This window comes from Carassius gibelio, chromosome A20 (assembly GCF_023724105.1).
Source record: "Carassius gibelio isolate Cgi1373 ecotype wild population from Czech Republic chromosome A20, carGib1.2-hapl.c, whole genome shotgun sequence".
Lineage (NCBI taxonomy): Eukaryota > Metazoa > Chordata > Actinopteri > Cypriniformes > Cyprinidae > Carassius > Carassius gibelio.
In genome coordinates this window covers 18,441,096-18,462,990 of record NC_068390.1, presented here as the reverse complement: position 1 = coordinate 18,462,990, position 21,895 = coordinate 18,441,096, and positions in this window count along the sequence as shown.

The window sequence follows — 21,895 nt, the reverse complement described above, 5'->3', positions numbered from 1 at the left end:
AATGGCCAAAGAAAACAAATTGCTACAGGCAGCAAACTCTACATAGACACTTTAAGCAGTATGCCCTCACCTCTCTATCCAAGGTTCAGTTCAGACTGGCTTATATAGCCTAAGACAGGCTCATCACATAGAGGACCATACCAACTGCAGGGGCATCAATACCCAAAACCTTTGAAGCAGACACAAGATCATTCAACCTTCAAGTTTAAACCTTTAAACTTCAAATATAGATACAATAAAACATAAAATGCAATTATTCTACATAAACCAAATTTAAACTATACCATAAGACATCTCTACATCACCAAAGGATATGTCCCCTCTGTTTTAGTAGAAATGGTTTAACCCAACACAAGAAAAAGGGAAGCTGTAGTCCCGCCTCCTCCTTTGAAGAGTCACAGAACCAGGATATGGTGAGTACACCGCATGTAAGGTGGCTGCAATGTGAAGATAAATACAGACTTGAAATAAATAACACATAACTACAACTTGCCTCTGTGTGGTTAAGTGGGAAAAAATATTTATCATAGGGGAACTCTGGTAAACATAACATGATGATATGTGGACCTATCTGCAAATCAACACCAACCGCATTATATCTAACTGTAAATAAATAAAGCAAACAATTATATTTTAAACCTAATAAATTACAACAGTCACAAGAATTACTCAAACATTAATAGCAAATGCAAAGATACATGAAACAGTTGTTTGTACAGACTTCACATGCTTCTGTTATCGCAGTAGTGATGAGGTCACCCTAGCACCCGTCATCACATTTTAATGTATATTTAGGTGACATTTTATAATAACTTTCATTAATAAATCATTAACAAATATTATATAATGCTTAATGGATCATTAGGTAATGTTCAAAGAGTTAACGTGAGATAATGAGCGTGTTAATGTCTGCTAATACACTTATTAAACATCAGATGATGTTCAAAAAAATTTCTTTAATATAATTAAAATTACCTTCATTATTTCATGTAAGTAAAAATGCTTACAAATATCCATATGATCAAGCACTTCTTGAAAATTTACAATTTTCCATGATTTTACGATTTTAACAGATGTTGTAAAATGAAATGATTTAAAGCTTGAGTTAAGAAATGATCAATAGTTTCCACTTTAGATTGGGTACTTCAAAAACATGAACACATAATGAATAGATTATTTGCTAAGATGTGTAAATAGAGATCTACACACACACACAAAACAAAGACAAATGGATGTTTATTGACATTTGTAGGCATTTCAATTTACATGAAATAATATTGTTAATCATAAGGTAATGTTTAGTAAGTTCATTAGTAAGCAATAACAAGAACATTCTCATATTTCTGGCTATGTGAAGTAAGGAGTAATTCAAGTTCAAAGAGTTTATTGTCATATGCACAGTGAGGAAAAAAAGATTCCCTGTACAATTCAATTATTTATTGCTGTCCACATTGAATGCCAAGAGAAGTGCAAACTATGCATAAAAGATACACATATGTACAAATAAACATAACAAAGTATAGCTATGTTGCAGAAGTAGAAATATATATTATGTACATTTGTTTGTGCGAGTGTCCAATATTGACTTGTGCAAACAATAGTACATAACGTACAATTCTGACTTATGTACAACAATAATATTGTAACATGTAGTAACAGTAACGTGTTTACATATAGTAGTAGTATGTAGGATTTCTGTTCTAGGGTGCAGTTTTGACTTATGTACAAAACAATAGTACTGTAGCCTGTAACAAATTAAGTGCAGTTACATAATAATAATAGCAGCTGTAACACTAACAATGTGCAAATCAAAAATGTAAAAATTTAAATTGACGACAGGCCATTTAATTATTAGAAAAATAATCATGGAGTGGCCATTGCACCTCGGGTGTGGCAATTATTCCACTTATACTACAGTTACCACACCTCAAGACATTGATCAGAAGATACATTTAAAGGGCTTTGTCCAGTTTTTGTACTTGAATCGCTATTGTGAGTAGGATTATTTCTTCTGCATCTCATCTGAACTCGTCTTTACCATTCTAAAGCATGTGTCTATAATATAGAGTGTGGTAAAGCTGCTGTCATTCATTGGAAATTTCAATTATATATTTCATATTTCAATTATATATACATTGCCCTTTTGCTGCCACTTATTGACTGGCCAAGTGAACTACCTAATAACTGATAGCTTTTCAACCCAACGCAATATTTCTCCAAGAATAAAGACTTTTTTGCCATTTTCCAGAGTGAGAATGCTGGAAGAGTGACATATTTGTTCCATAATCTCATATGATGTGAAAATGATGGTGGGCTGAACAGCTCCATTTATCTAAAGACATATGAACATGTGTGGTTAGCCTGTCGTGCTAATGGTTTACACTGGAAGTCATGAGTGGTACATTACACTCTTTCACAGAAGTGAAAGCTTTGCCCATTATTTGATGTCACTGAGAAAATTAGAGGCCACAGTTTCACACATTTATTAGCTGCTGACAGTTATGGTCACAGCCTCTGCTCTCTGGGTATTAGTGGTGCTCTCTATCAATTTGTAGCTCAGCTAACAAAAGGCAAACCGTGTGTGTGTGTGTGATTGTGTGCAAAAGCACATTCCAATTAGAGCACGAAATGCTTCAGCTGTTGTGAGATCTTTGATGATATTCTCTATCAATTATTCCAATCACTGAGAGGAGTGCTGATGGTCATAAAACATTATCAGAAGCATTGACCCCTGAAGGAAGGGCAGACTCCAAAAGAGAGTCCGCTAGCATCAATGTTAGCAGAGGGTCAGGTGCTACTGAATTAGCTTTACTGTAGAAGAGCACTTGAACTCACAGCAATTTCAAAAATATATTGAATGTGGCTTGAACATGCACAAACAAGCATACAGTCAACACATATCAGTGTGAACCAGTGTTGATTCTAAATTAAGTGCCGCAAAATGTTTGATTCACCAAACTTTGATTCACCAAACTTTTCCACAATTCTATTCCATTCTATATGTACACAGTTTTGATTCATTTTTTAATATTTGTATATATTTATTATTAATTCCAGTGTTATAATCAGAATCTACTGATAGAAAACCAATATAATCCTAAAAATAAACAACATCAAAATATTGTTATAAAAATCAAAATGTATATTATTTAATATATTTTTATATTTAAATTTTTAAATAAAATGTCCTTATCTATTTTGCTAATTGTTATAATATTAAATGTATATATTTATTAATTTATATAAATTCAAGATATATTTTTTTTTATAAATAAACATTTTATATAATTATTTCCTTATTTATTTAGCTCATTCTGCTATTATATAAAATTGTAAAATGAAAGATTGTAAAATAAAACAACATCTTTATGCTTTGATAGCTGCTGTTATTAAAACAAAAACTAACCAAAGACATTCTCACTATTTTCACTATTGGGGTCAAACTTCTGGACCCCACAGTTTGTTACTGATGTATACTGGGTGATATAATCTGTGCAGAAAATGTTGCCTTATTACTACTGAGAAGATTAATGCTTAAATCATATTGTCTTTATATTTGAGCTAGTACTTTATATCTTTTATGGCTGACTCCTGAAATTGAAACCGTTAGCTCATTTGACATTTTCAGTGCACTGTAGGAACTTGCATAGATAACAGTAGGATGGATCACATTCATGTGATGACACCGATATCCGTGCTTGTAGCCTTTCTTCCTAGACCCTAAATCAGCAGCATTCCTCCTCCGACTCCCCAAGCGGGATACGGATTTAGAGCTTTAGCTACCTGACACTGGTTGTAAATCAGAGTCTGAAGTGAACGTGAGGACAATGCTGAGGGGCTCTAGCATCAGTTGCGGGGGCTTTCTCAAGGAAAGGAGACTGTATTGTATAGGCTGCAAAGACAATGTGAAAAAGAACACATGGACAGAGAATGATGACTGGGCACATGCTTATCAGCTACTTTTGTTCAAGCAAAAAGTCAGTATTGGTGTCTATTTTTGGAGGCTGATATTGAGTTTGGTAACATGTAAGTGGATTTTCTCATTAACCACATGGCGAAACCGTGTTACTCAGGGATTCATTGTCCCTCTGTGCTTTGGAGACACAAGATATGAGTTTGACTGAAAATTGGGGTACATTTTTCATAGGATTTGGTAGCTCTTTTCCAAATCCTAGTGAGCTGCCGTACTGCCTTGCTCCCCACATAACTCTTGAAGTGATCAATATGAAACACTCTGCACTGCCAAACAGTGAGAAGCCTGACATGCAATTAATTTAATCAGAGTTTGTTGTTAACAATGCTAATGTAAAATACATAGTTTGAAGTACAAATATTATTTAAAATACAAAATTGTTAATAACAGAAATATTTTAGATAATTTTTCTGAAAAAAACTATACCATTATAATGTTATATTGTGATATTTTATTGTTTAAAAAATTGGGGGACTTTTTTCTTTTTCAGCAAGGATCCATTAAATTTATCAAAAGTGGTGTTAAGGCATTTATAAAATTACTAAATATTTATATTTCAAATGAATGCTGTTTGAACTTTATATACATTAAAAAACCTAAAGAAAACCAATGTTTCATGGTTTTCACAAATATGTGACCCTGGACCACAAAACCAATTTCAATTGAGATTTATACATCATCCGAAAGCTGTATAAATAAAACTTTCGTTGATGTATGGTTTATTAGGATTGTATAATATTTGCCTGTGATACAACTACTGTATTTGAATATCTGGAAAAAAAAAATCTGAATATTGAGAAAAAAGTTTTTATATATTTACGGTAGGAAATTTACAAAATATCTTCATGGAACATGATCTTTACTTAATATTCTAATGATTTGTGGCAAGAAAAAGCGATAATTTTGACCCATACAGTGTATTTATGGCTATTGCTACAATTAAACCCGTGCAACTTAAGACTGGTTTTGTGGTCCATGGTCACATATATTAAGCAGAACAGCTGTTTTCAACATTGATAATAATAAGAAATGTGTTTCGACCACCAAATCAGCATATAAGAATGATTTCTGAAGAATCATGTGACACTGAAAACCTGTGTACATTGCTATCATAGGAATAATTAACATTTTAAAATAAAGTAAAATAGAGGACAGTTATTTCACAGCACTGATGTTTTTACTGCATTTTTTTGCAATATCGTGATTTTTGATCATGGACGATTTAAAAGATTCCATGATCTGCTTTTGCAGAAATATAATTGGATTGTTCTGCAGCGCACATTACAGCTGAAACCCATGTCTTGCATACATCTGTGCGTAGTGGTTCTTGAAGCACTGACTCCAGCTGCAGGCCACTCTTTGTGAATCTCCCCCACATTTTTGAATGGGTTTTGTTTCACAATCCTCTCCAGGGTGCGGTTATCCCTATTGGTTGTACACTTTTTTTTCTACCACTTCTTTTCCTTCCCTTCGCCTCTCTATTAATGTGCTTGTTCACAGAGCTCTGTGAACAGCCAGCCTATTTTGCAATGATCTTTTGTGTCTAGCCCTCCTTGTGCAAGGTGTCAATGGTCTTCTTTTGGACAACTGTCAAGTCAGCAGTCTTACCAATGATTGTGTAGCCTACAGAACTAGACTGAGAGACCATTTAAAGCCCTTTGCAGGTGTTTTGAGTTAATTAGCTGATTAGAGTGTGACACCAGGTGTCTTCAATATTGAACCTTTTCACAATATTCAAATTTTCTGAGATACTGAATTTGTGATTTTCCTGTAATAATCATCAACATTAAAAGAAATAAACATTTGAAATATGTCAGTTTTCACTTTCTGAATGGAATTAGTGAAATAAATCAACTTTTTGATGATATTCTAATTATATGACCAGCACCTATGTTGCCCACCGCTAAATAAAGGCAGCCTTGGTGAGAATAAGACACTTTCAAAAACCCTTAAAAACTTACAGATCCCAAACTTTTTAATTATAGTGTACATGAATTCTGATTTGCTATTGAAATAAAAGGCTCCTACTATTTATGCAAGTTAATTCCAGAGGGACCTTTCTATGAAACACTAATACTGTTGTTTGATTCAGAATGATGTGTAATTGTTGGCTTTTCTTTGCCTCACACTCAGGAAGTGAGAATAGAGCCAATGGATTTCTGCCACCTCACAAAGGAATAAATTACATTGAAAACATAATAAAATATAATAATGATAATATCACTCTTTTACTGAATTTTTGATCAAATAAATATAAACATCTTTTTTATTAACTTATAAACTTCCAAAAATCTTACTTAATCTGTATTTATAATCAACATTTTTCACTTTTTATTATTATTATTTTAATCACAATTTATTAAGGGAAACTTTGGACATAATAAAATATCTTAAGAGGCAGTATTTTAAGGAATGTGTCTTAAAATACTAGCTCTCACTAGTTTTTGGAACACAGCTGCACATTACAGAATGCTTGTGTGTAATTTTAAATATCTGACTTTTGAAAAACGACATCTGTGAATGCAACTGACTACTATAATTAATGCAGTTAGAACCATTTAAATTTATTCAGGCTTCATGAATGAGTTGAAAAATGTATAAAACTTTCAATACTGTGAAGTTACTGTAAAGCCTGCCAGGCCTCTGTATTGAGAATAAATGCTTTCGGGGGATGAATAGTGATGACTTTTCCATCCCTCACCTCACAAACTCTCTGATCATCTCACACATATTCACAGCAGGCTGATAGCGATGCCCAGTCCCTCTTGGGAGGCAGAATGTCAGTGCAGTGTGTTGGGTCAACAGAACAGGAGAAATTCAATACTTCCTCTGTCACGCCCAATAATCAAGAATGCTTACTTTGAGCACGGCTCTATTGATCTCTTCTACATATAAATATATACTTTCCAGTGAACACAACAATGTAGCATAGAGTTCCAGCTGTGACTGTGGCTTCCAACAAACAAAACTCTGAAAAATGAGACATTTCTGTTTGAAAACATCCTACGTTGTTGGGTGGATCAACACCATAATCAAACAGATATCGCTTCTGCTTAATGTGCCAATTACTTTGCATTCTGCCTTGTGGGTGGCCAGTCACAATCGTCCCATCTCTCCCACTCTGTAGGGAAAACCAAATGCAAGTAGGTGTCCAAACACAAAGCAACTCTCCAGAGACTCTCTTCAGGAGCCCACCACGGCTAGAGTGCAGCTACTTTTACCAGCATAGTAGAGAAGTGAGCTCTGGTATTGTTCTCCAGTCAATGGTCATCTATAAACCTTAGACCGACTCTTACAGAGAGAACTCAAGAATATATAACCATTACTGGAACTTGATCAGAGCTGGGGGTACAAGGGTTTCTGTTGTGCTTATGCAACATGCAATGCAATGCCTGAGGACAGGATCGTATGCACCTTGACAAAACAATCAAAGTCAATCTCAGTTCTGCATGGAGAGTTATAATGTGATCCTTGGATCGTGTTGGGTGAGAACAAACTGTTGTTTTGGTTCAATGAATGTGCTTGAAAAGGAAAGCTTAATTTGTTGTTGTTTGCATTTTTTTTTTTTTTTTTTTTTTTTTTGTGCAGTGTAGTTTGGTACACAACTGAATGGGAAAACATACAAATTTTATTGCAGACATCAATTTCAATAATAGTATCAACCATATAACCAGTAAATAAGTTTTCCCAGCTTTCTGTATGTGAAGACAGTTTTTAAATTTCTTATTTAAAAATATAAAAGGATAAAAAAAAAGAATATCAGTAATTTATTTAGATTTAAATTAAAATGTTGTTATCATTTACTCGGCTTGATGTTGTTGCAAACCTGTATGACTTTTTTTTTCATGTAGCAACAAAAAGAGAAATTTAACATAATGTGTGAACTGTTCTCTCCTATACAATGAAAATACATAGGGCTGTCAAGTTCCAAAAAGGCAAAAAACACCATAAAGCATCATAAAGCAGTCAATATGACTTTTGCATATACCAAGCCTTCTGAAGCCACACAATAGGTTTATAAGGAACAGAGTGAGATTTATGTCATTATTCACTGAAAACCTTCTGAAAGTTCTGCTATTTTGTTTTCTTCAGAATAAAGACTGTTATACAGGTTTGGAACAAAATAGGGGTGAGTAAGTAATGTAAGAATGTTCATTTAGGGGGAACTATTCCCTAGGGCTGTAGTACTCGAGTCCGGTCTTGGACTCGAGTCCGGACTCGAGACATTTTTCTGTCGTCTCGGACTTGTCTCGGACTCGTTGAATTTGCACTCGGACTTGTCTCGGACTTGGCCATTGAACTCGCCAAGTCTTCTAGTTGGTCTCGACCGAGTCCAGCAAAAAAATAAAATAAAAAATTTCTCCTTCAAAACAAAACCACATTTGCATGATGTCCCGACTGAAAACGTGTGGAAAACGCTAGGCGCGCCGCTCTCCTTATTTCCAAAGCACTCTGTAGCCTGCGCTCGCGCTCCAGTGGCGTCTGCTGTTGCTGGGCAACCATGACCCGCTCTCCATGATGACGCAGAAGTTTCAGCAAAGAATAAATGGAATTCCAGCACTTAAAATCACTTGCAGTAGCTCTGCTAATAGATTCATTTAAAAAATGGCTATCCTTGTACAACTATGATCATCTGTTTCTCCATCTTGCCTTAGCTTTCAGTATTGTTCCGGGAAAGGATGTGCATGACCAGCGGTGCACTTACTGCGACCTGAGAAGTTTAGATGTTTCTAATTTAATTTTCTACCTGCTAGATTGTGTTTTATTTACGTCTACACCTAGATAGCCTCTTTTTTTTATCAATAAACGCGTATTAATGTATAGCCTTATGCAACAATTACATATGTAAATTTTAAAAACTTTATATAAGACATTACATATTTACATTTTCATGTAACAGCCAGTATTTGTATCTGTAACAATCACAAAATTTTTCCTATCTGCATTCGGATACAACATCGTACAGTTACTTGATAAGACTGTTATGACTTTTTATATATTTTTTCGTAGTTATCACTGAACAAGTATGTCGTGTTAAACTGAAATAATTATTAATTTCTAAAATAATATTTATCATGCAAGCAGAGAGATGTCGTGACAAACGTTTAGTGATCATTTGAACACGACTGAATCTATTCAATGCACACATTCTCATTACGCAGAACACTTTGAGCGAGTCTTAATGTTAATGAACTTCACTAAACAAATGTGTGTGTGCCGCGCAAACCAGCAAAAGGTAAAGATACAAACATGTAGGACAAGTAGACAATGTATCCGTATCGAAGCTGATTATTAGCCTACTCTTGAGAGAGAACTGATTTGGTTTTTGAGAGACTGAGATGCGCAGCGCGGCTGTTTGATTGGTGAGCGCGCTATGCTTATTCCATTCATTCGTATCATATGGTAGCCTAAGCTTTCAATATTTGCCTTTTAAATAAATACAAATAATATAACGTGTAGCTATGATGTATTATTATAGGTAAAATTACTCTTGCAACGCTCTGATTTCTGAGAGATAAACAGAGAGGCGACAACAATGCGGTGTTTGATTTGCTCTCTTTTCACTCATAAAGTTTACATTCATTCACTTCTGGCGCTGATGCCCTGGCTCACCTGTTATCTAGCAAACACCAGACTCTGTCAGCTTTAGCCGAGTATTCAGGCAGAATTATTCCTTGAGCGTTATTCGTTTTTTAAGCCATTAACCTTGCCATTCCGAATAAGGTATTCGGCTTCAGGCACAACCCTAATTATTACATTACATATTTTATTTTTACATGCAACATAGATAAGGTCATATAGTAACAGCTCCACGCAATATTGTAATTCTAAAATTCATGTCGCACTTGCAAACACTTTGTATGCATTATGGTTAATGCATGCTGGAGTAGTCGATTGTTTCCGACAGAGCTCGACTAGTCTATGCAAGCCCTAGAGCAGTATGACAAAAATGTCGCTGTATTTATGTGCGCATGTCCAGTAGAGCCAAACATATCCATTCTAGCCTTGCTGCGCGCATTTGTCATATCCCGAGCTTTGCGTGTGTCTGTGCACTGTGCCAATTAGGCATAGTCATATACATTTTTGACCACAGATATAATGTCAACAAAAAATAGAGTACATACAAATTATTTGACCTTACAGTTCCAAACTTTGTTTGTTTATCCAAGTTTAGCTCCCAGGGTCGGACTGGGGGTAAAACCAGTAGCAAGGCCCCAAAGGAAGAGAGGGCCCTTGAAAAGTATGAATCTGAAATATATATTTTTTACCTGGATATTTTCATGGGTGGGGGCCATGGGGGCCCATCAGGACTGCCTATGCATAGGGCCCAGGATCTTGTTTAACGCCCCTGTTAGCTTTAACCCTAATTATACACCCTTGAACCTAATCAAGCTCTTACTAGACACACTAATCTTCCAGGTGTTTTAAGGCCAGTTGGAGCTAAACTTTTCAGGACATTGGCCATCCAGGATGTAGTTTGGAGACCCCTGTCCTACAGAGTTGTTACTTTGCACATGCTTTTTGATCATTACAAATAATAATGTAAAATGATTTTCTTAGAATAGGAGATATGCTTTCTCTCGCATCACAAACATTATCAGTAGTTAAGTATGTGGTCTTGAAGAGGACCCTTTTTTCTTTCATTTGGACTCGGTCTTGGACTTGGACTCGAAACTTTTGGACTTGGACTTGACTTGGACTCGAACCTCTTTGGACTCGGTCTTGACTAGTCCTGGACTTGGACTTGACTTGGACTCGACAAGGCCGGACTTGACTACAGCTCTACTATTCCCTTTAAAAATGTTACACTCTGTATATTTCAGTAGTTCAAGACTAGTATGTGCAGATCTCGTCTCTTTATAGTCTCAAAGGTGGCCCAGTCCTTCATGTAGAGCAGCATTGCTCCATGGCTCTGCAAGAAAAGGGTCAAGGGTCTGAAAAAAGCCAGTTCAGGCAAGGTGGCAGCTGCACAAACTCAACTCTCACTGCTTGGTCAACGCTGAGCTTGGACCTGACCTATGACCTCTCGCTATGTGTTGTCTGTATAGTATCATGACACGGGAGGTCAGGTATTCGAGGGAATCTATAGCTACAAAAATAGAGCAATTACACCCTGATCCTGTGTGACTTAGTTCTGATGTATTGCCTATAGGCATTTAATGTGGTCTTCTTTTAAAAGACCATACAGTTTATGTAAAAATAACAACTGGCTTCAAAAATATACCTAAAACAACATTTGATAAATAAAAAAATGTATATTTTATTTGTGTTTGAGCCCAAATTTGTTGAGCCATTGTTTGTCGAATCAGCTTCAAAAACAAGACATGCAATCATTCAAACCAGAGACCTAAAATGGAGCAGAATGTAATCTAGGCTGCAGCTGTATCTAATATAATACATATTTATGAAGCCTTTATGAAGCCTTTATGGGGGTGCTTCATCAATGAGCTATGTGTTAGAAGTTGACAGAAACTCCCCTGGGATGCCATCCTCCAAGAACTGCCTTCTAGCTGGTAGAATCTACACAAATCCACCTTCTGCAAGTTCATCATCTCTCTTTCTCTTTCATCTCATTTACTGTCATTTCTTTTACTGATTCGCTTGCTGATGATCTGATGGAGCAGCATAACTCTCATAACTTTTTTTTTTTTTTGTCATGATAGCAGCTGTCCCATTTGCTGGAAATGTCTTGTTTGTTCACACAGAAAGATACTAATTAAAACACAGTAATCAAAATGTGGATAGCCTTATTTATTTATTAGATTGGAGTAAATATTTAATTAATTAATTCAGATGATTATTTGTCATTGAGCATTAAGGCCAACATTTTGACTAAATTCTACACACATCATAATATTTAATACTCTAAGTTCATTGCCTGTGCTTTTAAAAAACTGATATGGTGAAATGACTTTTCTATTTTTTTTTTTTTAATTCTGAAAAAGCATGCATGCTGCTGACTGTCTTGGCCACACAAGTTTCTCTTGTCTCTCCAAACATTCACTCACTCCAGTGTTTGCATTACCAGATAAAGAGACCAATCCAATCTCGACCAATCCACAGAAACAAGTTAATTTCGATATGTTTATTTATTCATTAAGTAAGTGGCATTGGAAATTAGTTTGTTCGGATGACTGCCGCTTGTTTCTCTAACACCAGATTTTGCCTGGATGTCTCATATGGGATACTGTGATGCATGTTCTTGCCGAAGATTTGTGACCAGCGTTATTAAATATGTGCGTGAAATTCATGCTTTACCCCTCTCCTCACCTGGAGAAGTGAATGTCTAGCTATCAATCGAACTGACAAGTGCCGTAAAGCATGTGGATTTAACAGGCCAGCTACATTTCAATGAGAAGCAGTCTCAATGTTCCAGCAGAGTGGCTGCATATAAGCACTTCCCTCTACCATCTTCACCTTGCACTTTACATTTACATAAAACAATAGCTAGGCAGGCCATCTGAATGTGGACAAGAAGTATCACCGTCATTGCAAATGAACATATAAACTGATAAATGAAAGTTATAACTTGGTTATTTTAAAAACAGAAAAGATTTGCCTCCATTTGTGGCCGGTAAGATTATACCTCTTACCTTTACTGAGCAAGGAGGTGTAAAATTGATTTCAAGTTAAAATACAAACATTTATTATCTTTCAGAATATTCCTGTTTTGAATAAATACTGTTCTTTTAAACTTTTTATTCATCAAAGAATCCTAAAATGCATCACGGGCTCCACAAATATATTCAACAACTGCATTTAGCATTAATGAAAATAACAAATGTTTATTGAGCATCAAATTAGCATTAAAATGATTTCGATAAAATGATTCATCACATGAATAAATTATATTTTAAAAATATAATGAAATAGACATTTTCTGTTAGATACTAAAGTTTTCCTTTAAAAGGATAGTTCCCCAAAAATGAAAATGATGCCATTAATTACTCACCCTCATGTTCATAGTTCTCATACAGTAGTTCCAAACCCAGAAGACCTTCGTTCATTTTCGGAAAACATAAAGTAATATTAAGCTATTAAGATATACTGTTCTAATTAAGCTATAGTATTTACATATATTGTACATATTACACAAGACAAAATAATTGCATTTACTAAAACAATTTTGTTTTAAATATTACATCACCTTGGTTCTCGCTATGGTGTTCAGCTTTCTGGATGATCAGTGCCTGTTTTGTGAAAGTCCCTGCTTTGTCCTTAGTATGAATGAATTAATGAATATTTATTTATGTATTTTTTAAAACAGTCTTACAAAAGACCAAAAACAACACTCGACCCTACTGACTTTTATTTTTTAGGTAAAAAAAACTTGTGTGTTTGACAAGAGAAAGAAAGTCATACAAGTTTGGAATGACATGATGGTGAGTAAATAATGACAGAATTTCCGATAATGGGTGACTTATCCTTTTGGATATTTGGCCCCTCAATAAGTTTTGACATGACCTTTTCCCCATGCTGTACTTTTCAGTTCTCTGTGTGTCTTCGCTTTGACCCAGAGATGTGTTAGTAATTTGTTCCAGTGATACTCATAACGATCTCCTTCGGAGCAGTGCCCTGGCTTGGTATTTGTCATTGGGGCATTGCACAGGCAGTGATCGAAGGCCTAATGCAATTGACTACCTGCTGCTTCTGACATTAATAAAGATGGAACATGCGCTGGAAATTAAAGCCTCACTTTCCCATTTTAATGAGATCGTATCCATCATACTTTGCTCTTTAACCCCGAGCACCACTGGAACACTTCAATAGGAGCTAAATCAGCCTCCATACCAGTGCCTTTTCCCTCCCCCTTTTTATCTCCTTTTCTCCTTTCACTTTGCCCACTTTTTGGTCTCTCTCCATCATGCTGTCATTTTTCCTTTCAGCCTCCATTCCTTCTCTGTCCTTAGCTTCCCTCCCTCTGTTCCTGCAAATGTCATTCTCAGATCCAAGTGACCACGGCTTCATAAGGTGTTCGTTTTCCATCTGTGCTACAGCGGCAGGCCAGCACGGCCTACATTATTTATGATTGCTTCTTTCACATGTCTGTGTGCCTGATCAGTCGGCTGAATGGCTTTCTCTCTCTATCCTCAGAGGTGACTGGATACCGTGGCCCCGAGGTTAAACAGAAATGACCTGCTTTTCAGCTTCCAGGATGAGAGAGTGTGAGGTCAGAGCTCAGCGGTTCACTGAAGACAGAAACATGTGCGATGCCCCACTTTCTGAAGACTCAGTGGTGAGTGACACCACGACACTGTGGCTTCCATAAGAGGGCAGTAGTGAGACAGTCCTGGTGGTTATCTGACATATAGAAAAGCATTAAGGACCTGGAGTTCAGTTACTTTGTATTCTTCTGTGTGGATGTTCAAGGTAGATGGGGGCAGACCGTCAGTACACAAGAGTGCTTCTTGAGTCTTGTGAGGGACGCTTTCATCAGTGCTGAGGACCTGGATCAAAAGAGCTTAATACTCAGAGCCAGTCTGCCTTATTATTATTGTCAGACTTTAGCGCTTTGTTGTTCAAAACTGCATTATTTGTAGGAAGACTGCTTGCTCTGTCTAGGACTACATTTTAGATGTGTGGTGGAAGACCATAGAAGTGACAGGAGAGTCCAGAAATACGGCCAGAGGAAATATTTTCTGTGGTATAATCGATGGCAATTTTATGATAACAGCTCATAAATGCCAAAAGCTTTTTTTTTTGTGACTGTTTAAGTCAGTTGGTTTCCAACCCAAGTGCTGATAGGCTTCTCGCAGTTTTATTTGGTCCTGTGGCGATATTATTGCTCGCCTGACAGAGGTGAGGTTATTGCTTTACCTGATGGGAAACCACCCCACTTCCCTTCATCCCCCCCTCCCAAGTGGCTCTATAACCTGGGTCTGCATGGCCTCCTTCTGCCATTCTTATTTCCCTCGGGAACACTGAATCAAATTTCTGATGACCCTCACAGGAGAAATTTGGTCAAATGGGCCATCACAGGGAGTGAAGTCTCATCAGCATAACATCAAACGAATAAAGAAAAAGAAGAGAAATGAGTTCAGAGCAGAATTGCGTGTGACCGGTTTAAAGAGTGTGTGAACCTCTTCATCCACACTTCAGGTATCAGCTCAAAATAAAAGACAATCTGATGAACAGGATGATGACAGTCATGTTTTAGTTTGGCTGTTTCTTTGACTATAAGCACTTTTGGAATATAAACACATTCTGTGACTCAGATTTCCATCAGTTTTGTTATTAGAGATCATTCTGTGGCAGAGATGAAATTTTAAAAGTTTTTGGAATAAAATGATTAAGTTTTGTTTAATATATAATTATGCTTTTGTTCAAAACTTTGGGGTCGGTAAAATTTTATGATTTTATAAGAAGCCTTTCATGCTCACCCAGGCTCCATTTATTTGATCAATTGTTAAAAACAGTAATACTGTGAAATATTACAATTTAAAATAACTGTTTTCTATTATAATATATTTTAAAAATGTAATTTATTCAAAAGATGCAAAAAAAAAAAGAGATGAAAATGCAAAAAAAAAAATAAAAGAAGAAAAAAAAAACACAACTGGAGGTGCAAAGGCTAGCAAGGGCACCCAAACTTTCCAAGCGGCAGAATATGGGCACACAGGAGGAGAAATTGCTGTTGACATTTGAATTTAAATTTCATTATTTAATGGAAATCATTCCTTTCATGTTTAAACAATGAAAACAGACATCAGTGAATAGCAGAAGTCATGTTCCATGACCAATGGAAATATTCTATTCAGTTTCTGTTTAGCATTTTCAATCACATTACCTTCACAAACAATATGAATAAGCTAATGGGTATGTGAGCCTGAACAAAGATTATGCTTCTTTATTTGATAAGTTGATGACAAGTGAAAATGCTCAAGCAGATGAAAAGCCAGCTTTGGGTATGTAGAAGTAAGATGGCCATTAATGGCCCACACTGTCCTGATGTTACCTGGCTCTGTAGGAGCTCTGAAGCACTTTCAGGTCAGCAGTAGTTTAATTGGGCTTCTGAAATATTCATGAGTCCTAACCACAGAGCTTTAGCATTATGGCAATGGAAACGACCACAGGACGATCCCAATAAATCACAGGAAAATTTACAACAGGTCAAGATGTCAGTGGCCACACTCAGGGAATGATTCACTGACCCATTGGAAAATGTAATAGCAATTAACATGTTAAGTACAAGGCCGCACCCCTTCCATTTGCTTGTCAAGAATCTGCGCAGCTAATGCTGTGGTCAGAGTCTGAGTTAGCATAAATGGGTTTGACTTTCTCTGGATCAGATAGTTTACATGCTCAAAAATGTCCTCTAGTCACTCAAGAATGACTCTATTGATTTTAAAGGTGTGATGGGTGTATGTTTATTTATCAGTTTGAATCAGTTAAATCCAATAACAGTTTTATTGTCCTAATCTATTCAGCATTTATAAACCATATTACCATAGCAATTAGAACCGTGTGATGTTTTGTGAATATAATGAATAAAATTCATATCAATCAATTGATATCAGTACACTCATTTTAGAGTCTGTAAGATTTTTTTATGTTTTTGAAGGACATGTTTATGGTTACCATTTATTTGATCAAAAATAATAAAAACATATTGTTAAATATTAAATAATACAATTTCAAATAACATTTTCATTAATGTTTTCTATTACATTTTAAAATTCAATTTATTCCTGTGATTGCAAAGCTAAGGAAGCTTGGTTCAACCATGTGTTAAAAAAAAAGTAATTGGGAATTTTTATCAAACAATTCAGACTTTATATATACAGTAGGCTATGTCGTCTGTGATAATACGGTAAGTGTTGTTTTTACGATGTATGATCTGACATTATATTACATAAACACACATAGAAAGTGCACGTAATTTAGTTCATAAAAACGCATTAATTCAGGCCATTCCTATCCTGGGATGGGATAGGAGAAAGTTTGGGGAAAATGACATCAGTTTTAAATACGTGTAGCCTTCACGTTTCCAGAGGCTGCAGAGATAACATAACAGCATCAACAAATAACAGCTAGCTTTATTTTAAGTTTGAGTTGCAGAAAGTGAAGGAGGTTACACTTACACTGCAGCACCATATGTTTGAGTCCTAAAGCTGCTGCTTTAAAGAGCAGATGCAGGAGTTTGTGAGGCAAGCCAAGGGGAGAGGAGCAGCAGAACCCGCTGAGTGTCAAATCGTCACCCTTTCTCAGCAAAACGCAGAGCGGGGGGTCAACTCCAGCAGCAGAGAGCCAATATCAGCCTGAATCCCCTCCAATAAAAAATCACAATGGAGTTTTACTAGATCGGCTTTTATAGGGGAGAGAGATATACAAATGTATTAGTGTGTACAGCCTGTGTACAGGGTATCTGTGGTTTATATATATACAGTGAACTGCTCTGTAATACAGTCTCAGCATTTAGGATTTATCATACCTGAAGTTATTAATTTTTTCTCCCACCCAACATACAAAATAGGGATTGAATTATTAGCTAGTGCTATTAGTAAATTGCATGATGATCACATAATCACTATCAGCATCTGAAATCAAATTCTCCACCCATTATAGCACATAAAATACTCAGCAATAAACTAACAACACTAGAGTTATTGGAGAATTACTGCTGGATGGATGATGAGACTAGAACAAAATGTTGCCAAAGACACAACATAATTTAAATTTTATGATGATGTGTCTGTTTGTGATGATTAAAGTTTAGATAGTTTAGAAGATTAAAGTAAAGAAGATAAAGTTTTTCTTGTGTAGGTTGTTGGTGGATATATAGAGGTTAGTCATGTTGTTGTTGGTGTATTGAATTACAAGCGGTCATCAAAATGTTATTTCAGTCTGGTTTAGGGGTCAGCTGTAAGAATGAAGGGATGGTTTCAAACCATTTGACGGAACAATCACTTTTCTTTTTGGGCCACTGCTGCATTGCAGCTAAAAATTGACATTGATTGACTTCATACTGTACATCAATTGTTGTGCTTTACAAACTTAAATGTTTGGTTTTCTGTGATCTATTGAACATTGTTGCAAGTTATGCTGATTTGTTATTTAGATAATGTTACAAAGAGAATAAAATAGAAATCTGTAAGAATGTGTTCAGTACCATTCCATATTATTTTGTACCTTTTCCAACAATGGAATTACGTTATATATATAACGTCTAGCTTGTTGCAATGTTTGTAAAGAAAATAGTTTTAGTGAACAAAACATTTTGGAAATAAATGTAACAACAGTATTACTATTAACGACAATATATAACATTATGATTGACATTTTTAAGTTTTACATTCTCATATCTTAAATATTTTTTATAAAAAATAAAATACATTGCAAAAATACAAACTTGTTTGTTTTGGGTTCAGTGAAAATGTTGGAAGAACAATAATGTTAAACTCTAAAATGACAAATATCACCATAAGGTATAGCATAAAACTGTAATATATTTCAAGTCTATGGAAGCCATGTGCATCAGCATTCTTGTAGTTGAAACAGTAGAGTATGGTGCGATCAACCTGTGGTCCTGGGTTCGATTCCCAGTTAATGCATAAACTGATCAAATGTATACCATGAATGCAATGCAAATTTCCTTTAGAGAAAAGCGTATGCAAAATGCATCAATGTAAATGTGACAGATTTGTGTGATGAAAACACTGAAAATGTTTTGCTTAACCTTTTTGCTTTATGATTTATTCCACAGGTATTCAGCAGCTGTTTATAGTAGGGTTATTATTTTTTCAAACTAAAACCATATTCTTGCTAAAACTAAAATGCTAATATTTGTTTTTAAATTACTTAAAAAAAACTTATTTTATAAAAAACAAAGCAAAAAAAAAAAAAAAAAAAAAAAAACGATAAACTAAAATACTACTGAAATAAGTGGTTGATGCCACTGCTGAGCAAAATACAAAAGGCATAGCTTACTTTAGTCTTGTCTGAGCTTCATCCTCAATTTCTAAAGTTTTTCTGTGTTTCTTTCAAATCTCTGTGAAGAGTGGGCACCTCTGTGTTTCAGTGCAGGGTCATTGAGTACATTCACCCAGAAAAAGGCGTTCTGTTAACTCCTAACCAAAGAGCATGACTAAACTGTTCAGACCATACTCACTGAAGCATTCTTTGAAAGCTTTTTCTGTTGAATCAGTTTTGATCGTTTTATCTGACAGCATATAGCAATGCAATCTGTTCTTGAAGACAGAACAGAAGCAAGTACAAGCTGTTGTTCTCAGATATTATTCCGTATGTCTGCATTATTGATCATGGCCAAAATCATATCAAAATTTAACCATCCTGTGATAAAGAATTCCAAGCAGAACCCAAACAAATTCTATAATTTTGTATCCAGACAGTGTCATTTTGGAGACAGAGTTGAGATACAACTTTAGGAGCAATAATTATTGTTTATGACGTGTGTAAAGGCTTTGCAGGTATCCAAACATTGTAAAGTAAAGCTCCTAAAGCCGTTAAGCTCTGGGAATTCTGTTTATCCATGTCATCCCAAACAAACCGACTGGCATGAATACAGTTCTTTTCTTTGTAACTGCCATATTCACTTGTCTGTTCCCTCAGCTTGTCTGCGTACATGTGTGTTTCTTCCTGAAGGCATATGGGTGATATGAAGAGATAGCTAATTAACACCAGCAGACAGGTAGCTAGCAATCACCCGCTGAACTGAGGGAGCTGAACACACCGCTAAGCTGCCAAGCCCATATGTGGAGCATCTTATGGGCTGCCAGAGTAAAGAATGTATGATTGCAGGACGTATCACACATGCCAACACACACACTTTCAGTGTTTGTTAATGTATTCTTATTTGTCATCCTCTGCAACACTTGTACCTTTCAGGTTCAGAACATATGGAGTTGACGTTCTGGCTAAGGATTGCAGGAGGTCTTTTGTGTTGTAAAAATATATATAAATATTAATATAAAAAAGTATAAAATACAGATTGTTATTTGTAAATATGGTTCTATGGGTTAACATAACCAAATGGCAGTTCTTGAGCAAATATTCTTCCATTGATGTGGATGGATCTAAAGTAGTCTTACAGAATTTCCTACACTCGTATTAAGTGGTGCCACCAACCCAATCTCTTTGGAAAATGTATTTAAGAGGTTGCGATTTCATATTAATTTTTTAATGATGTGATTCATACAAAAACATCATGTCTTTATGAAAAAAGTAAGCTATTTAAGAAGATTTGTCCCTAATCCTAACCATCAGGGCCTAATCAGATTGCGTGAAAAAGTGCAAATGGGATCAAATGGATTCATATGAATTATCTACTAATTTGGCAAAATGTAAAAATAATTATGAATCACCATGAAATTGTTTTAGATGCCGAACCATGCAGGGTTACTGAATCTACAGTGCAAAACTGAAAGCCTGACCAGTGTAGTGCGATTGCTGAAATACCTTTTAGTGTATCAAACACATACAGCAAAACCAAGTAATGGTTCCTCAACTAAAGAATCTTAAGAGTTAATTTTTGTTCCTAAAGTTCCTAAAACGTTCCTAGAAGAGTACCTCAACTCTACCTACAAAATGACGCTATCTGGACTGAAAATTACAGTATTTGTCTGGGTTCTCCTGTAACAAAAAAAAAAAAAACTTTAAAAGTGTGTGTTATAACACCTTTTTCATGAGTTGTTTTAAATTTTAATTTATTAATTTATTTGCCCTTTTTTTGCGAGTGCCAACAAAGTTAACTGTAGCCCTGCCATATATATATGTGTGTGTGTGTGTGTATATATATATATGTGTTTGTGTGTGTGTGTGTGTGTGTGTGTGTGTTTGTTTGTTTGTGTGTAGGCCATATCTTGCATGCTAGCATGGTAAGAACCAGTTAAAATTTGACTGCAAATTGAGATTTTGGGTGTAAGCTTATAAACATGAAGTGTATTAAATGCATTTGATATAGACAAAGATTAAATAATAATGGCCTTTGTGGACCGGTAGCAAGAGGCCATCATACAAGACCTGTAATATCTGTAACTTGTTCTGTAGATAGAATAACCCTTTAGTCTGAGGTTATTGATTTTCATAGAAAAACAAATCCACAAACAGATGAGTAGACGAGCATTTGATACACGAACAAGGTACAGATCAGCAAACCTGATGCTGGACACATTACAACTCATCTTATTACGCTGCTCTCATTGGAAAGAAACAGCCAGGCAATCAAACAAAACAATTTAGAAGAACAAATCGATGAAACAGCCAGTATTTATTAGCTTTCATTGTTTTTCGACCTTCAATGCCTTCTATTGTTTCATTTGATTGAGTGTGTGTTATTCATATCTGCCATTTATAGTTATGGTTCTGGATCAGTGCCCAGGAGAGGAAACTGAGCCCAGGTTTTAAAGGGTAGTTTTCACTCTGAGTGATGTTAAATAATATATCCTAGAATCAAAAATCAGACAACATCAAAATGATCCAGAATAGTAGAGAATTCATCCTGCAAGATGAGTGTAATAAGCCTATGGTCAACCCAAACATGTAGGCCCAATGTTAAGTGGGTTTGCCACCATTACAAAGCCCTGTTAAATCCCCTGAAATAATCAGTCGGTCTAACTCTGAAGAGGCCCTGTGAAACAGCCCGCTGCATGTGTCTGTTAGCAAGAGTGCAGGGGTTGAATGTGGAGCGGTTAGGTATAGACCATCGGCTGGAGGGCTATTATAAGACTGCAGTCTCAGCGGGGCTTTGTTCCATGCTGGTTCCTCTGGCTCATCATTCCAGGCCTGATAAATTGGCCTTCTCTAATTGAAGTTCTTGTTAAGGGGCTTTTTGTGGAGATCTCATTTGTGGGTCATCTATGGCATTTCCTTAAGCTGCCCACCATTCTCAAACAGAAGATTTACAGTGTTTTAGCATATGCTAAAGTCATTAGCATGTAAGAGACTAAAGACAGTAACCATGAT